The sequence below is a fragment of the Callithrix jacchus genome, chromosome 12 (genome assembly GCF_049354715.1).
Source record: "Callithrix jacchus isolate 240 chromosome 12, calJac240_pri, whole genome shotgun sequence".
NCBI lineage: Eukaryota > Metazoa > Chordata > Mammalia > Primates > Cebidae > Callithrix > Callithrix jacchus.
In genome coordinates, this window is record NC_133513.1 from 12,739,489 (window position 1) to 12,755,856 (window position 16,368).

The 16,368-nt window shown below is 50.3% G+C and overlaps 1 protein-coding gene across 1 annotated transcript in view; it reads right to left on the reverse strand.

The window, feature by feature from the left end:
* The window catches only part of EMP2 (epithelial membrane protein 2), a 58,175-nt gene extending 42,029 nt beyond the window's left edge, over positions 1-16,146 (reverse strand). Inside the window, exon 1 of the mRNA XM_009009154.5 lies at positions 16,022-16,146. The gene's annotated coding sequence lies outside the window, so the exon portion shown is untranslated. The remainder of the gene's footprint in view (positions 1-16,021) is intronic.
* Between the last annotated feature and the right edge of the window lie 222 nt (positions 16,147-16,368).

The window sequence follows — 16,368 nt, forward strand, 5'->3', positions numbered from 1 at the left end:
CGAAACTAGAGTTAAAGAGACATTAAACATGTTAGCCTCAGCTAAGATTGCCCCATTGATGGAATCAGAAGAACTGAAAGAGAACTGAAAAGGAAATCGCTTTCCCACTGAGTGATTTAACATCACTTAAAGACAGAGCCATCTAAAATCACTCCAGCATCATGAATTCCACTGTGCAGAAAACAGCATTAAACAGGGATCTCTCTTCCATTCATTCCAGTTCTGTCTTCAGTGGTCTCAAGCCAGGAAGCCACAAAGCAGATGCCCTCACTTCCTTCCACCTCACCCAGCCCATTGCCCTGGCCCCAGCCTGTCCCAGAACCTCTGGCAGGGCCTAGCTTAGACCCAGGAGCCCTGGCCCCCTAGGAACCTGGTCTATTCCTACAGAATTTCACCACTGGACACTTCCTAGGAGCTAGGCACCAGGAGAGGCATTAAATTAAAACCCTGGGAAGCAGAGGAGTGGGACCCCTCACAGATGGCTGGTCGTTAGATAAAATGATGCAGCTACTGTGCGAAAGTCTGTCAGTTCCTCAAATAATTAAACTAGAGTCCCCCTATGACCCAGCAATTTCCCTCCTGGACATACACCCAAGAGAAATGAAAACATATATCCACAAAAAGCTTGTACACAAATGTTTATAGCAGCATTATTCACAACTACCAAAAGATAGAAACAACTCATACATCCATGAACGGATAAATAGATACATGAAATAGGTGCATCCATGTAATGAAGTATTTTTCAGCCATAAAAAGGAATGGAGCACTGATCCATGCCACGCTGTGGATGGACCTTGAAAATATTATGCTAAGTCAAAGAAGCCAGGCACAAAAGACCACATATTCTATGATTCTACTTAGATGAACTGTCCAGAAGAGACAAAACCATAGAAGAAAGTGGATTGGTGGCTGGTTAGAACTGAAGGAGAACAGGAAAATAGGGGAGGTGATATCTAAAAGGTATACAACTTCTTCTTGAGGTGATGAAAATATTCTAAAATTGACTGTGGTGATGGTGGAATCTGTGAATACATGAAAATATAATGAATAGTATGCTTTCAAAAACTCATTAAACAGGCTAGGTACAGTGGCTCATCCCTATAATCCCCACACTTGGGGAGGCAGAGGTAGGAGGATAGCTTGAAGCCAGAAGTTTGAGACTACCCCTGGCAACATAGCAAGACCCCATCTCTGCAAAATTGAAAAATTAGTCACGTGTGGTGGCACACACCTGTAGTCCCAGCTACTCAGGAGGCTGAGGCAGGAGGACTGCATGAACCCAGGAGTCTGAGGCTGCAGTGAATTATGATCGAGCCACCATACTCTCCAGCCTGGGCAACAGAGCACACCCTGTCTCTTAAATTTAAAAAAAAAAAAAAAAAAAAAAGTAGGGTGCAGTGGCTCACACCTATAATCCCAGCACTTTGGGAGGCAGAGGCAGGCAGATCACCTGAGGTTGGGAGTTTGAGACCAGGCTGACCAACATGGAGAAACCCCATCTGTAGTAAAAATGTAAAATTAGCTGAGCATGTGGTACATGCCTGTAATCCCAGCTACTCGGGAGGCTGAGGCAGGAGAATCGCTTGAACCTGGGAGGCAGAAGTTGTAGTGGCTGAGGTTATGCCATTGTACTCTACCTGGGCAACAAAAGCAAAACTCTGTCTCAGAATTAAAAAAAAAAAAAAAAAAAAAGGAACACAACAAAAAGAATCTGAAAAAACAAAAAACCTCCTTAAACAAAAATTTTTAAAAACCAGGAAGTTATGAGTTCACTGGAAGCTGGTATTTTAATACCTCTGTCCCCCTGGGTCTAATGCAAGAAGGACACCCTGATCAAAGGGCCCTCTGTCGCCCCTGCTGTGGGAGGGAGGGTGGAAACCGTGGGTCAGGAGCCACGGTCTTGAGTTAAAGGGCTGGTCGGGGCCAGGATCCCTCTCAACCCTCAGACCATGCCACAGCTACAAGTGATCAGCTACCCCCCAGGGCCTGGGACAGAGCCAGTTCTCCACTTCTCTGAATGCCCCAAGAGGTGGGGCATGTGTGTCCCCATTTTCACAGGTGGCTACCTGTCCATCAGTGTGTTCACTGAATACACAGAGCATGTGAGGCTCTTTGCAGGCACTGTGGGAGGACAGGAAGACATGGACCACTGGGTCCTGGCCCTCAAAGAGCGCTCAAAAGAACTGTCAGGTTGGTTTCATGCCCAAACCAGTGCCCTTTCTTTTCCCCACAACAAAACAAGCTCATCTCCCACCCCTCGGGATAGTGGGACCTTTGCATGTTCAGTTCCTTCTTGCTGGATGGAACATTCTTAGATCTTGGTGTAACTGACTTCTCTTCATCCAGCCCCAACTCCTAAGTCAGCAGAGAAGCCTCCCCAAATTTTCTAGTCTACATGAGCTGCCTGCCTTCAGCTCTTGAATCACTAAGCATCATCTGCTGTTTTCTTATTTATCTCTGCGCACTTCTTCTTTCTGTCTTGCCTCTCTGGAGTGGAAGCTCCCAACAGGCAGGTGTTTTTGTCTGTCTCATCACTGCTTTGTCCCCCATGCCCAGCACAGTGCCTGGCCCACAGCAGACATTCAAGTCATTAACAGTGGAGTGAGGAATGCTGTTTTCAAGGGTGTTCTCATCCCCACTCCAGGTCTCACCAAGAAGCCTCAAGCCTCCAGGGCTGGCAGGGAAATCTCCAGTGAGGGGGTATCAAGATGTCAGTATAGCATTCTCTTCCCCTTGACAGCCCCATAGCCTCTGGCTCTCTGACTCCTCTGAGGGCAGGGAGTATGAAAAATTCCAAGGCTCATGATCTGCTTGGAGACTGCTTGGAAACACCAGTGAAAATGCCTGCAGCAAGGGGAATAGGGGCTCAGACCAGGCTCTGGAACATACCTCGGTGGGTGATCCAGGCATTCGGTCCACAGCCCAGGGAAGGAGAAGGACAGAGGGCCAGGAAGCTCAAGGTAAAGCCAGGTGTGGAGGGTCAAGTCCAAGGTGGGGCTTCAGCAGGACGGGACACTAGTTCTCCAGGAGCCCTAAGATCCCCTGAGGAAAAGGCAAAGTGGGGATACTTGGGTTCCCCGCAAGAGGACTGCCAGGGTCACCCCACCCTCATACAGCAAACCAAAGCTCTTCCTGATTCACATCCTGCCAGAGCTGTACATGGACTCTGCTGTGTGCAGCACAAAATACCACAAGAGCAAGGGGAAAATGGAATAATGGAGGCATTTGAGATAGTTTCCATCAGAGTATTGTCTGCTTAGGTTCACAGCAATCCTGGTTTTATAGATGAGAAAACGGAGGGGTAGCCAGGTTAGGCAGCCTGCCAAAGGTCACACCCCCAGTAAGTGGCAGAGCTGGGAGTGGAACACTCATACCCTTCACCGTCAACTTAGCTCATTCTATAGCCCAGAGCTATAGACACAGATAACATAAAAAGGCTTAATCACGATCCTGAGTCCAAGCGATTCTCTTACCTCAGCCTCCTGAGTAGCTGGGATTACATGCACCTGCTACCACACCCGGCTAATTTTTTTATTTTCGGTAGAGATGGGGGTTTCACCATGTTAGCCAGGCTGGTCTCGAACTCCTGACTTCAGGTGATCCACCCACCTTGGCCTCCCAAAGTGCTGGGATTACAGACAGGCTTGAGCCACCCTGCCTGGCTGTGCTAGGGATTTTCTAAGGGAGGCTTTTGGGTGAAACCCAGAAGAAAGTCATTCGAAGTCTACACTCATGACAGCTGGAGGAGACAGGTACACGATCCAGCAAAGGGGACCTAGGTGGGCTCCCAGTATCAGTCACATCACTGTGATCATTTCTGTGTGTGCACCACCTGTTCTACTCATTACTCACAGTTTTCCTTAAAACACATTAAGCTTAAATTGATTCTTTTTTTTTTTTTTTTTTTGAGACGGAGTTTCACTCTTGTTACCCAGGCTGGAGTGCAATGGTGCAATCTTGGCTCACTGCAACCTCCGCCTCCTGGGTTCAGGCAATTCTCCTGCCTCAGGCTCCTGAGTAGCTGGGACTACAGGCACGCGCCTCCATGCCCAGCTAATTTTTTGTATTTTTAGTAGAGACAGGGTTTCACCATGTTGACCAGGATGGTCTCAATCTCTTGACCTCGTGATCTACCCGCCTCGGCCTCCCAAAGGGCTGGAATTATAGGCGTGAGCCACCACGCATGGCCAAATTGATTCATTTTTCAAAAGTCTGTTCTGTTTTGTTTTTTGTTTGTAAAACAGGGTCTCCTGTTGCCCAGGCTGGAGCGCAGTGGCATAATCACTGCTTGCTGCAGCCTTGACCTCCTGGGCTCAGGTGATGCTTTTGCCTCAGCCTCCAGAGTAACTGGGGCTACAGGTGCATGCCACCACACCTGGGTAATTTTTAAAAATTTTTTGTAGAGATTAGGGTCTCCCTATGTTGCCCAGGCTGGTCTTGAACTCCTATACTCAAGTGATCCTCCCACCTAGGCCTCCCAAAGTGCTGGGATTACAGGAATGAGCCACCGCACCCAGCCCGATTCATTTTTAAGCATACACTACACTGTAAATGGAAAATCAGCATCGCTCGCCAAGGGACACTTAAGTAGTATGCTGACATGCATATGAGCATCTTTACCATCTCCCGTATGCTACAGAAGTCAATTTCCAAATGCCTGCGGGTGTGCAGGCCCCACTCTGGGTGTGTCAATGATTAAGCCTCTCTCAGGCCCTGGTCTGGAAGAATGTGACCCCATGTCACACTGGTATGAAAGGATACTGATCATGCCACTCAGGCCTGATGTGACTCCAGACAGAGCCAACTGCAGGAGGGAGAAGGTACAGCTGGCCTGACCCTAGTGACCTCTCAGGGCTTCCAAACCCCCTGCCCCTGCAGCCTCCAGCTCAGGGCTCACCCAAGGCTCGGGATCGCTCTTCTCTCACTCCTCCTCTGGCTCTGCTGAGATGCTGGGGATGTATCTTGATGGTTACTGGGGTGCCCTGGTGAACTATCAGATGGGAAGTGATGGTCCCTGTGCCTACCAGCCCTTGCTGGGCCTAAACAAATACCATCAGAACTAACGGCAGAGGAGAAAATCTGACTTAACTCAGGGATAGAAAGTATCCCTGAAAAAAAGCTGAGTCTTTTTTTCTCTCTAAAGACAGTCTTGCTCTGTTACCGAGGCTGGAGTGCAGTGGTACAGTCACACCTCACTGCAGCCTTGAATTCCTAGCCTCAAGCAATCCTCCCACCTCAGCCTCCAGAGTACCTTGGACTACAGGTGTACACCACCACACACAGCTAATTTTTATTTCATTTTATTTTTGAGACAGAGTCTCATTCTGTCACCCAGAGCTTGAGTGCAGTGGCGTGATCTCAACTCACTATAACCTCCACATCCTGGGTTCAAGCAATTCTCCTGCCTCAGCCTCCCAAGTAGCTAGGACGACAGGCATGTGCCACCACACCTGGCTAATTTTTGTATTTTTAGTAGAAACAGGGTTTCTTCATGTTGGCCAGGCTGGTCTCGAACTCCTGACCTCAGGTGATCCACCCGCCTCAGCCTCCCAAAGTGCTGGGATTACAGGCGTGAGCTATCGTGCATGGCTGGCTAATTTTTATTTTATTTGTTTGTAGAGATGGGGTCTCACTATGTTGCCCAGGCTGGTCTCAAACTCCTTGCCTGAAGCAATCCTCCTGCCTCGGCCTCCCAAAGCACTGGGATGATAGGCATGAGCCACCATGCCTGGCCTGGTATAAGCCTTAAAAGTCTTAAAGGATAAAGAGAATTAGCTGGACAGACAGAGGAAGGGAATGTGGAAGAAGAAGGGCAAGGGAAGAGCAGGTAGAAGCAGTGGTGAGAGAGAATTAAGAGGTACAGGAACTAAGGAAAAAAGATTAGGCCAGAATAGAAAGCAACAGGACAGTGATGAGTCCAGAGAAGGGGTTACACCAGAATGTCTCACCCCCAACTACACTGAGGCACCTAAAACACCCTGTGCCCTGGCCGCTGCCTCCAGAAATTCTGATATCATTACTTTCAGGTGGGGCCTGGACATCGGCATTCTATCTAGATTCCCCAGGAGGTTCTGATGGGCAGCCAGCCAAGGACCTCTGAGCCAGATCATGCAAGGCCTGGTTTTCGCTAACGAGCAGTTTAAACTACTGAAGAATTTTAAGTGGGGAGGGAGAAGAAGGACTTGGTCGGCTTTGTGTCTGTGTAAGATCCTTCTGGATGCATATGGGAAATGGACCGCAAGGCCAGAGCGACTGCAGGGACAGAGGTCATGGAGCTTGTGTAATTGTCAAGGCAAAAGATGGCAGCAGTCTGGGCCAAGACAGATGCGACTGAGATGAAGAGGGGATGGATTACAGAAGGACTGAAGGTTTGCGTGAAGAGAAAGAGGACCGCTCCCGGCTTTCAGTGTTAGCTGGTGATGGGTGGTGGTGGTGTGTACTAAGAGACCACCACTGTTGGCGCAAAGACCAGCCTGGTCCACCGCTGTCGGCTTTTCCTGGACTCCAGGCCCTGGGCTTCAGGGCTCGTGACCATCCATTTGAATTTCAAGACACTTTCCCCATGAATAAGAGAGAGGACTCAAGGCTACCTTGCCTCATTTTACTCAAAAGATTTTATCATCTGATTATCTAAATATATTCAGAAAAATAAATGAGGGAGCAGGACAAAGAGAGGATTTTTCATTTTTCTTCTGTACCCTAGACAGATAAGGGCAAGCAAAGGCCCTTAAAAGATTTGGGTTTTAGCTGGGCACAGTGGTTCACACCTGTAATCCTAGCACTTTGGGAGGCCGAGGAGGGAGGATCACTTGAGGCCAGGAATTTGAGAGCAGCCTGGGCAACAAAGCCCTAGTCTCTACAAAAAATTTAAAAATTAACTGGGTGCACTTGTGGTCCCAGCTACTCAGGAGGCTGAGGACAGAGAATCACTTGAGCCTGAGAGTTTGAGGCTGCAGTGAGCTGTGACTGCACCACTGCACTCCAGCCTGGGCAACCCAACAAGGTCTTAACTCAAAAAAAAAAATAAAATAAATTGGGTTTCTCTTGACCCTCCCACAGATGATCCTTCACCCACTGCTAGATAAATTTCATTACAGGAGCCAAGTCTATTTTTGTTCACTGCCCAGCACATAGTAGGTAGCCAGTAAATGTTAGAATGAACGCATGAGGAATCAATCAGCATAGATGACCTACCTCAGAACTCCTGAGTTCAGGAATTCAGGATTATCTCCAGAATAAATGTCACAGCCTGGGAGTCAGTTTGCAAACAGCACCCCCTCAACCCTCCACATGTCTGTACACAACCCCCTGCAGCCCCCACAATCCACAGGCATCTGCCTAATGTCTTCAGAATGTACCTGTCACCCCTCAGCAGACACCATTTTATTCATGCCACGATTACTAAGCTCACACTCTGGGACAGATGTAGACCTCAAGGTTGGAACACTGCGATGAATTAGAGAAGCTCCCAACCCCACCCCAAAGACAAATGTCCACTACAAGAAAACTGGGACCCCAAAATGCCTCCTCCATCACTTCTATGAGAGAAACAATCCTTCACTTGAGAGTGAAAGGGAGGAGTCAGCATGGTTTTTGTTGTTGTTTTGAGATGGAGTTTCGCTCTTGTTACCCAGGCTAGAATGCAGCGGCACATCCTTGACTCACTGCAACCTCTACCTCCTAAGGTCAAGTGAACCTCCTGCCTCAGCCTCTGGAGTAGCTGGGGTTACAGGCACCTGCCACCAGGCCTGGCTAACTTTTTAAATTTTTTTAGTAGAGATGGAGTTTCACCATGTTGGCCAGGCTGGTCTGGAACTCCCGACCTCGGGTGATCCACCCGCCTCCTGCTCGGACTCCCAAAATGCTGATATTACAGGCATGAGCCACCGTGTCTGCCCGGTTTTTTTGTTTTTGTTAGTTTTGTTTTCTATTTTTTTTTTTTTTGAGACGGAGTTTCACTCTTGTTACCCAGGCTGGAGTGCAATGGCGCGATCTTGGCTCACCGCAACCTCCACCTCCTGGGTTCAGGCAATTCTCCTGCCTCAGCCTCCTGAGTAGCTGGGATTACAGGCACGTGCCACTATGCCCAGCTAATTTGTTTGTATTTTTAGAAGAGACGGGTTTTCACCATGTTGACCAGGATGGTCTCGATCTCTTGACCTCGTGATCCACTCGCCTCGGCCTCCCAAAGTGCTGGGATTACAGGCTTGAGCCACTGTGCCCGGCCTGTTTTTCTCTTTTTAGAGGTGGGGGTCTTGCTCTGTTGCCCAGGCTGGAGTGCAGCGGCAATCTCAGCTCACTGCAGCCTCAGATTCCTGGGCTCAAGCGATACTCTTCCGCTTAGCATTCAGAGCAGCTGGGACTACAGGTGCCTGCCACCATGCCTCACTAATTTTTATTTTATTTTTTTTGTAGAGACAGGGTCTCACTATGTTGCCCAGGCTGGTCTCAAACTCCTGTGCTCAAGCAATCCTGCCTAAGCGTCCCAAAGTTCTAAATTACAGGCCTAAGCCACCACACCTGGCCACTGTTAACCCCGTGCACAGCACCCAGGCTGGAAACACATTATGTTTATTGACATCCACAATGTGAGGTCCCAAGGGGGATGCTCCGTGGGCACTGGACGACCCCTGCTCAGATTGCTCACCATTGCCTTGTCTCTGGATTTCCAAAACAGTCCCTAACTGGGCCATCCATGGAGTCTCTGACACCCCACGGCCCAACTCCTCATCTCCAGCTCCCCACCCTCACACCTGCACAACCTCCATCACTTGCCAAGCTCAGGGAAAATGAGTGCATTATTACTGAAGTAGTAATTGATGAAGACAGTCTCCCGGTTACAGATAAGACTTGAGATAAGACTGTATGCTTTCAATCCAGTTCCTTCCCTCCCCTCCCACAAGAGGCAACCGCGAGGATCTGCTGGGATGTCTCTTCCAGACATTGTTCCTCCTGTAAACATGTGAGGCCACAAAAAAGACAAGAATTTCTGTTTATATGAACAGTACATTTTTCCACATATACCTCTCCTGGTTGTTCTTTTTTTTTTAAACTCAGTAATACCATAGGGCTCTTCCCATCTTGGTACAATGGATAAACCTTGTATTTTTGTTTTCATTTTTGAGACAGAGTCTTGCTCTGTCACCCAGGCTGGAGGGCAGTGGCATGATCCCGACTCACTGCCACCTCCATTTCCTAGGTTCAAGCAATTCTCATGCCTCAGTCTCCCAAGCAGCTGGGATTACAGGGGTGTGCCACCAGGCCCAACTATTTTTTATATTTTTAATAGAGATGGGGTTTCACTATGTTGGCCAGGGTGGTCTTGAACTCCTGAATTCAAGTGATCCACCTGCCTCAGCCTCCCAAGGTGCTGTGATTAGAGGCATGAGCCACCGTGCCAGGCTCCTTGTTCTTTTTAACTGCTGTAAAATATTCTGCAAAACAACTGATGAATATTAAGGTGGCTTCCATTTTTCCTTTTCTTAATTTCTTATCTATCACTGGATATTCTATTCCAACAATGCTCTGTGAGACTCCTCACACCTGCCTCCTTAGCCAGGTTCCTGGGGATATAGAAGGGAAGCCAACTCCACACTGTGGCCTCCCTCATCCCTCCCTTCACATACCCAACACTGAAGACAAGCCAGGCACCCACTACTCCTCAAGCAAGGTCCCGGCTCATAATCTCTGCCTTTTCAAAATCATACATAAATTTTTTTGGAGAAATAGGAATGCTTTTACACTGTTGGTGGGAGTGTAAATTAGTTCAACCATTGTGGAAGACAGTGTGTCGATTCCTCAACTATCTAGAAATAGAAATGTCATTTGACCCAGCAATCCCATTATTGGGGATATACCCAAAGGATCATAAATCACTCTACTATAAAGACATATGCCCTTGTATGTTTATTGCAGTGCTGTTCGCAATAGCAAAGACTTGGAACCAGCCCAAATGCCCATCAATGTTAGAACGGATAAAGAAAATGTGGCACATATACACCATGGAATACTATGCAGCCTTTAAAAAGGATGAGTTCATGTCCTTTGCAGGGACACGAATAAAGCTAGAAACCATCATTCTCAGCAAGCTGACACAACAATAGAAAAGCAAACACCACATGTTCTCACTCATAAGTGGGTTTTGAACAGTGAGAACACATGGACACAGGGAGAGGAACATCACACACCAGGGCCTTGTCGGGGGTTGGGGGTCTAGGGGAGGGATAATCGGGGGGAAAAGAGGGAGGGATAGCATTAGGAGAAAAACCCAGTGCAGATGATGGGGTGATGGATGCAGCCATCCACCATGGCACATGTATATCTACGTAACAAACCTGCACATTCTGCACATGTACTCCAGAATGTAAAGTATAATAATAATAAAATTATACATACTTTTTTAAAAAAATTAAGAGATGGGTCTCACTGTCTCTCAGGCTGGAGTGCAGTGGCACATTCATAGCTTTCAGCAGCCTCAAAGTGGCAATGGCCTCGAGGTGACAGCCTTAAAGCCCTGGGCTCAAGCAATCCTCCCGCCTCAGCCTCCCAAGTAGCCAGGAATACAGGTGTGTGCCACCACACCCGCTAAACTCTGCCTACTCTCTCACTCTTCCCTGCTGCCTGACCTTTCTCGAACCATCTCTGCTTGGGGAATTTGAAAGATCCTCCCAAGCCCACCTCCAGCCCAACAGGCTTAAGGAAACCTTCATATACCACATACAAAGGTTGTGGGCTTTCCCACAACTGATGGCCCTGGTCCTGGAGCTTGCATTCTTGGACTTATCACCCCCATCCCAGATTATAACCTCCTTTGAAGACAGGGAAATTCCCCATTGTATTGCCAAAGCCTGCAGCAGCTGACTGCACAGAGCTGTTTAATAATAACCCATCAAGATTAAAGTGAGGAAGCCAGCCTCTCCCTCGGCCTTCCTTTGGTTCAAGCAAACCACAAACAAATCAAGCCACTTCCATGTGCATCAATCTATCATTTCCTCTGATCCTGAGACAACCAGCAAAGGTCATCAGAGTGGAATCATGACTCTCATTAAAGATGAGGGAAGCTAAGTGACAGGTTTCGGTCTGAAGCTGAACATAGAGGCCTCTTTGCAAAAGAGGGGCCTGAGCTGGGGTCTGTCAGATACTTCCTGATGAGGTATGTTTCTAAAAGTGAGACACGTCCATTCTGGCCCCTCTTATAAAACCATCTCCCACTGGGCGTGGTGGTGGCTCATGCCTGTAATCCCAGCAATTTGGAAGGCTGAGGTTGGGAGTTCGAGGCCAGCCTGACCAACATGGAGAAACCCTGTCTCTACTAAAAATGCAAAATTAGCCAGGTGTGGTGGCGCATGCCTGTAATCTCAGTTATTCCGGACACTGAGGCAGGACAATCACTTGAACCCAGTAAGCCCAGATTGCACCACTGCACTCCAGCCTGGGCAACAAGAACAAAATTCCATCTCAAAACAAATCATCTCCCAAAAAGCAGGCACTCTAGTACTCAGACTTTTGCCAAACCCAAGGACCACTGTGCTTATTAACTATATTCTTTAAGTATCTTAGAATGTTTTAAAATTTACAGCATCAACTTTTGTTTCAGCCTAAACAGAAGTACCGTGAAACCCTGGGTTTGGGTAAAACTTACATTTTTTTTCCCCACCACCAACCAAGAAGAAGACATAATTATGCCTTTTAGTTTTTATGCCACGGGCCTTTGAGAATTATCTTGTGCACCAGCAGCGGTCACATGCTTTGGAAAGCATTCATAAGATGAAAGAGACAACTTTCGGTCTTATTTATTTACTGCAAATTTTTAAAATTCATTGCATTTTGAGGAAAGACAGTTTAGAGAAGTTTGCGATCAGATGACCAGAAAGAGAAATCTTCAAAGCGCATGACTTTGCTGTTGGGAAAACTTGCTTGATCTTAGATTATGAGTGGTCTACACTGAGGAGCTTGCTTGTCTGTGTTCATATCCTGCATGGTGATGGCTATTTTGCATCCTAGATTTCTCAGGACAATCCTGGTGCCACATACTCCCCTGGTGACCCCTCCCTCAGCTCTGGACCTAGAGTTCTAGGAAGCTGATGTCATCTAGCCTGTCCCTAAAGAGCAGGAACTGAAGAAGTCTATTCTTCACCCTCAGTCCCTTTTAGATCATCAGAAGCCTGACTTGCCAAGGAAGATGAGGGCCCCAGGAATTCAATTATTCACTTTAACAACTACTCATTAAGCACCGGAGATACTCCATGAACAAAACCAACAGTGTCGCTGCACGGGAAGAAGGGAGGGACTCATTTGGCCGGTTCTCCTCCAGCCGCCTTCCTCCCTATATCCTGCCCCAAGATGGGCCAGCGTTCCCAGGGTTCAACAGCTGTGCCCAAGACCAACCCAGCTCTCAATAGGAAGTGACCTACTGCCTGAGCAGAGCTCTTGGCCACCACTGTCCCATCAGCACGGGAGCACGGAAATCCAGCATCCTGGACAGATGACATAAGGTCCCAGATCCTGGGGACATGGGCGTGAAATCCCACTGAACTCCCCTCAGCTGTGACCTAGATCTAGTCCTGGGTCAGCTGCCAAATTGCTGTGTGACCTGGGGACACTCCACCTCTCCAAGTGTCCCTGGCTGTGAGTGTCACACTGGGGCTTTCTAACATCATTGCACCCTAAAATTCTCCAATCTTAGCCCAGGGGTGCCCTGAATGCAGTGAGCTCTCACCCTTCCTTTCAGGCGCCGGAGGAGGCTGAGTACCTGGGGGGTGGAGCAGGACCCGGTGCCCTCATCACCACCGCCAGCCTCCACCCAGGTGTCAGGTTACCAGCCCGCCACTCTCGCTGGGTGGCAGCTCTCCCTCTGATATTTTTAGACTCCCCCCTGGCCTGTCCCTAACAAGAGCCACATGCATCTGATTCCTGCCACAGTGCTGCTGAAATTGCATACTTTGGCTAACTTCTGCAGCGAGCCAGACGTCACCATTCCTGGGGTGAGAAGGGGATCCTCCTCTTCCGCAGCCACCACACCAATCCCCATTCCTTCCCTGCACATGCTGAGGCCATCACCCAAAAGTCAGGCCTCTGGTCCTTTCTATGATGCCAACTACCCTCTTCCTTCATTCCAGTTGCTGCTGCCAATCACCTGCCCTCCTGAGACACCCACATACACACACCCCTTCTGCACAGGCATCCCAAGGGGGGCCCTTTAACTCGTTCCTCTGGTAGAGCTTTGCCCCATCAATCCCAGTTTCTGGGGCCCTACCCCACCTTTGGGTAGGTAAGGCTGCAACCTCCCCTCTGGATGGAGAGTCCCGCCCCGTCCCGTCCCCACCTTAGCTCCCATAGCCCGTGCCAGAGTTCCCACTTGGCCACAGAGCTGGGAAGCAGCCACATGTTGCAACACACACACACACACACACACACACACACACACACACACACACACACTTCCCCCAACCCCCGGAGGGTGGCTGGACTCCTGCTTCCCAAACAAACCTCACCTATCAGCCAGCAGTCCGGCACCACCTCATCTGGCCTGAAGAGACATTTATGTATTTTCATCCCGACAGACTTCCCCATCTGGTCATGTCTGGCCGAGTTTACTATGACAAAGAAGTGGCCTTTGCTGTGCCCTCACCAACCAGGAAGGCCGCAGAGCAGAAGTGAGGGCAAGGGAGTGTCACTCTATGCCTAGGGTGAAAAATGGGCTGGCTGATCCTCCCTGTGAATTACTTGTTGCTGGAAAATGAGGAGTCTGTGCACATTGGCATGTGGTTTTAGCTCCTAGTATGAAAATATTATGTGAGAGGCAGAGAAAAGAAACTGGGGTGAAACATTCACTTCCATTCAGGGAAGAAAGGATTTAAGTGCCATTACTGGGGTGGGTATAGGGGAGCAGGGAGGGGTTGCTAAAGGGATGTGCTCCTAGCCACAAATGCCACCAACCCCTGTTAGCTCCTCATTAGCTAGACCCTAATCTGGGGTGATGCCAGCCAGAGCGGGTTCACCCCCTCCTCCCACCAGGGGTGGGGCAGTGTCAGCCCCAAGCCCCACCCTCTTCACGCCTGGCCCTGCCCTCACCCACCCAGCTGGTCAGCTCCATGGTTTCCAACACAAACACGTTCACTGGATTTCAGGCACATCTCAATCTCTCCACTTGAGCGGCAGAGGAGGCTCCAGGCTATGTGGCCAGTGCTCTGTCTCCTACTCAACTGACTCCCCGGTTCCCCACGGGGGTGGAGGTGGTGAAATTCAAAAATCCTCAGTGGGAAAACAGGTTCTGCACCTTCCTGCCACCCCCATGCCTCTCCCTGGGCTGTGAGCTTGGCATTTGCCAAGGCCCCCATGGGCATCCACGCCCTGTTTTCCCCAGAAGGGTTTCCCCTCATTCCCTGCAGACCAGCAGGGCATCTCCAGGTGGAAAGAAGGGGAGGGCTTGGGAGGCAGATGGAGGTTCAAGGTCTAGTTCTTTGCATTTACCAGCTCAGCAGCCTTGAGCAAGCTGACTTGGATCGCTGGCCTGAATTTCCCCACTTGTAGCAGGGAAGTGTGCTGGAAACAGCACAGGGGTAAGGCTCCCAGGGAGAAACCAAGACGAGGGCGAGCACCAGCGACTGCAAACCTCCAGCAGCTCAGGTCGCCATCCTTTCCCTTGTGTGACTCCTGGGAAAACAGGACCCTGTACCCTTCCTCATCCTCTTTAAGATTTCTTAACTGGACGACCAAATTCCAAGAAGAGGTGCCCAGCAGTGGTGTGTTGGTTCTAAGATTTCTCTCTGATTCAGATTGGAGTGCAGATGTGGCTGGAGGTGTTTTTTAAACACAATTTCATGATAAAATTGCATAATATCCTAATCATCATTTTAACCGATGGTAAGCAGACAATTCAGTGGCATTAAATACCTTCACAATGCTGTGTAACCTTTGCCACTATGTATACCCAAAACTTTTTCACCCTCCCCAACAAAAACTCTGTCCCATTAAACAGTAACTTCCCGTTCTCAGGCACCCCAGACCCTGGCAACCACCATTCCACTTTCTGTCTATAAAATTTGCCTATTCTTGGTGTCTCATAAAAGTGGAATCACACCACTTGAATTGCAGGCTTCTTAAGTCCCTCTCCAAGCCCCTTACTTAGACACAGCTGAATTATAAAATCAAGGTGCGCACACATGTACACCACACACACACACAGCTTCAGAGCTTGGGAGAGGCAGTGCTCCCTTCCCCAAATCTGAAGCTGGCAGGCGTTGTACTCTGAGCCTGGAGGAGAGCGTTGCCCTGTGGTGTCTTCAGAGTCCCCGTGTCAGCCCCACATCTTCACCAAAAGACCTCCCTGGAGTGCGCTCAGGTCTCTGGATTTGGGGAGGAGGACATAGGATCCACACCCCGAGCTGCAGCCTCCCCTCCCTCTGGCACCCATGGGTGTGGTCTTGACTCCTTAAAGCCCCCTCAAGCCCTAATAGAGTTGGCAGGGAGAGAGGTGTCATCCCAGCAGCACCTCTAGGCTCACCCACCACTCCAGACCCCCAAGAAGTCGCTCCTCGCCGCTCGGGGGCGCGACGGAGCAGCAGCAAGGGCCGGGAGGGGTGCAGGCAGCCCAAGAGGACCCACTGGCCCGGCCTGGGCGCACCAGTCCTGCCCGCGCGGCGAGGCTGAGGACGCTGCCCGGGGGTCCCTCACGCGACCTAGGGATCGCCCTGGACTACTTGAGCCCCGGGAATGCGTCCAGCAGGGCGAGGGGGAGGTGCCCTGACTCCTCCCCAAACTTTTCCCGCCCGTTTCCGCGCAAAACGCGTGGGAAGCTGTCCCGAGGTGGAGAAGTGGAATTCGGGGGCCCGAGCGAGCGCGGCGTAGACTGAAGGTCGGCGGCATGGGTGGCGCCTCGGCACCCCCGTTACAGTCACCAATTCCGGGGGCCGCTCCTGGTCCAGTAAGTGGAGGAGTCGCGTCCCTGCTGCCCCGGCGCACGCAATCCTGGGGACCCCTGATGTCGCCCCGCGCCCTGGACGCGCCCCCAACTCACCTGGCGCTGGCGGCTGCGCCTGCGGCTGGAACGACTGACGGGCTGCGTAGCGAGGCGAGGCCGCCGGGCTGTTTTGAAGCTCTGGGCTGGGATTGCGCGGCCTCCCTCCACCCTCTCGGCAGCGCGGAGCCTCCTCCCCCGCTGTCCCTCCTTTCCCCGATCCCGCCTCCCGCGCTGTGACGTCAGGAGCCGGGAGAGCCGAGTGGGAGGGGCCGCTGGCGAAGGGAGTGGTGCCTTAAGGGAAAGGCAGAGCCCCGGAGCGCCCAGGCGCCCCCCAGTCCCCGTCCGCTTTTCGGCGGCTCTTTGGCCAAGTTGGGCGGAGCCGGTGGCAAGGGCCAAGGAGGAGG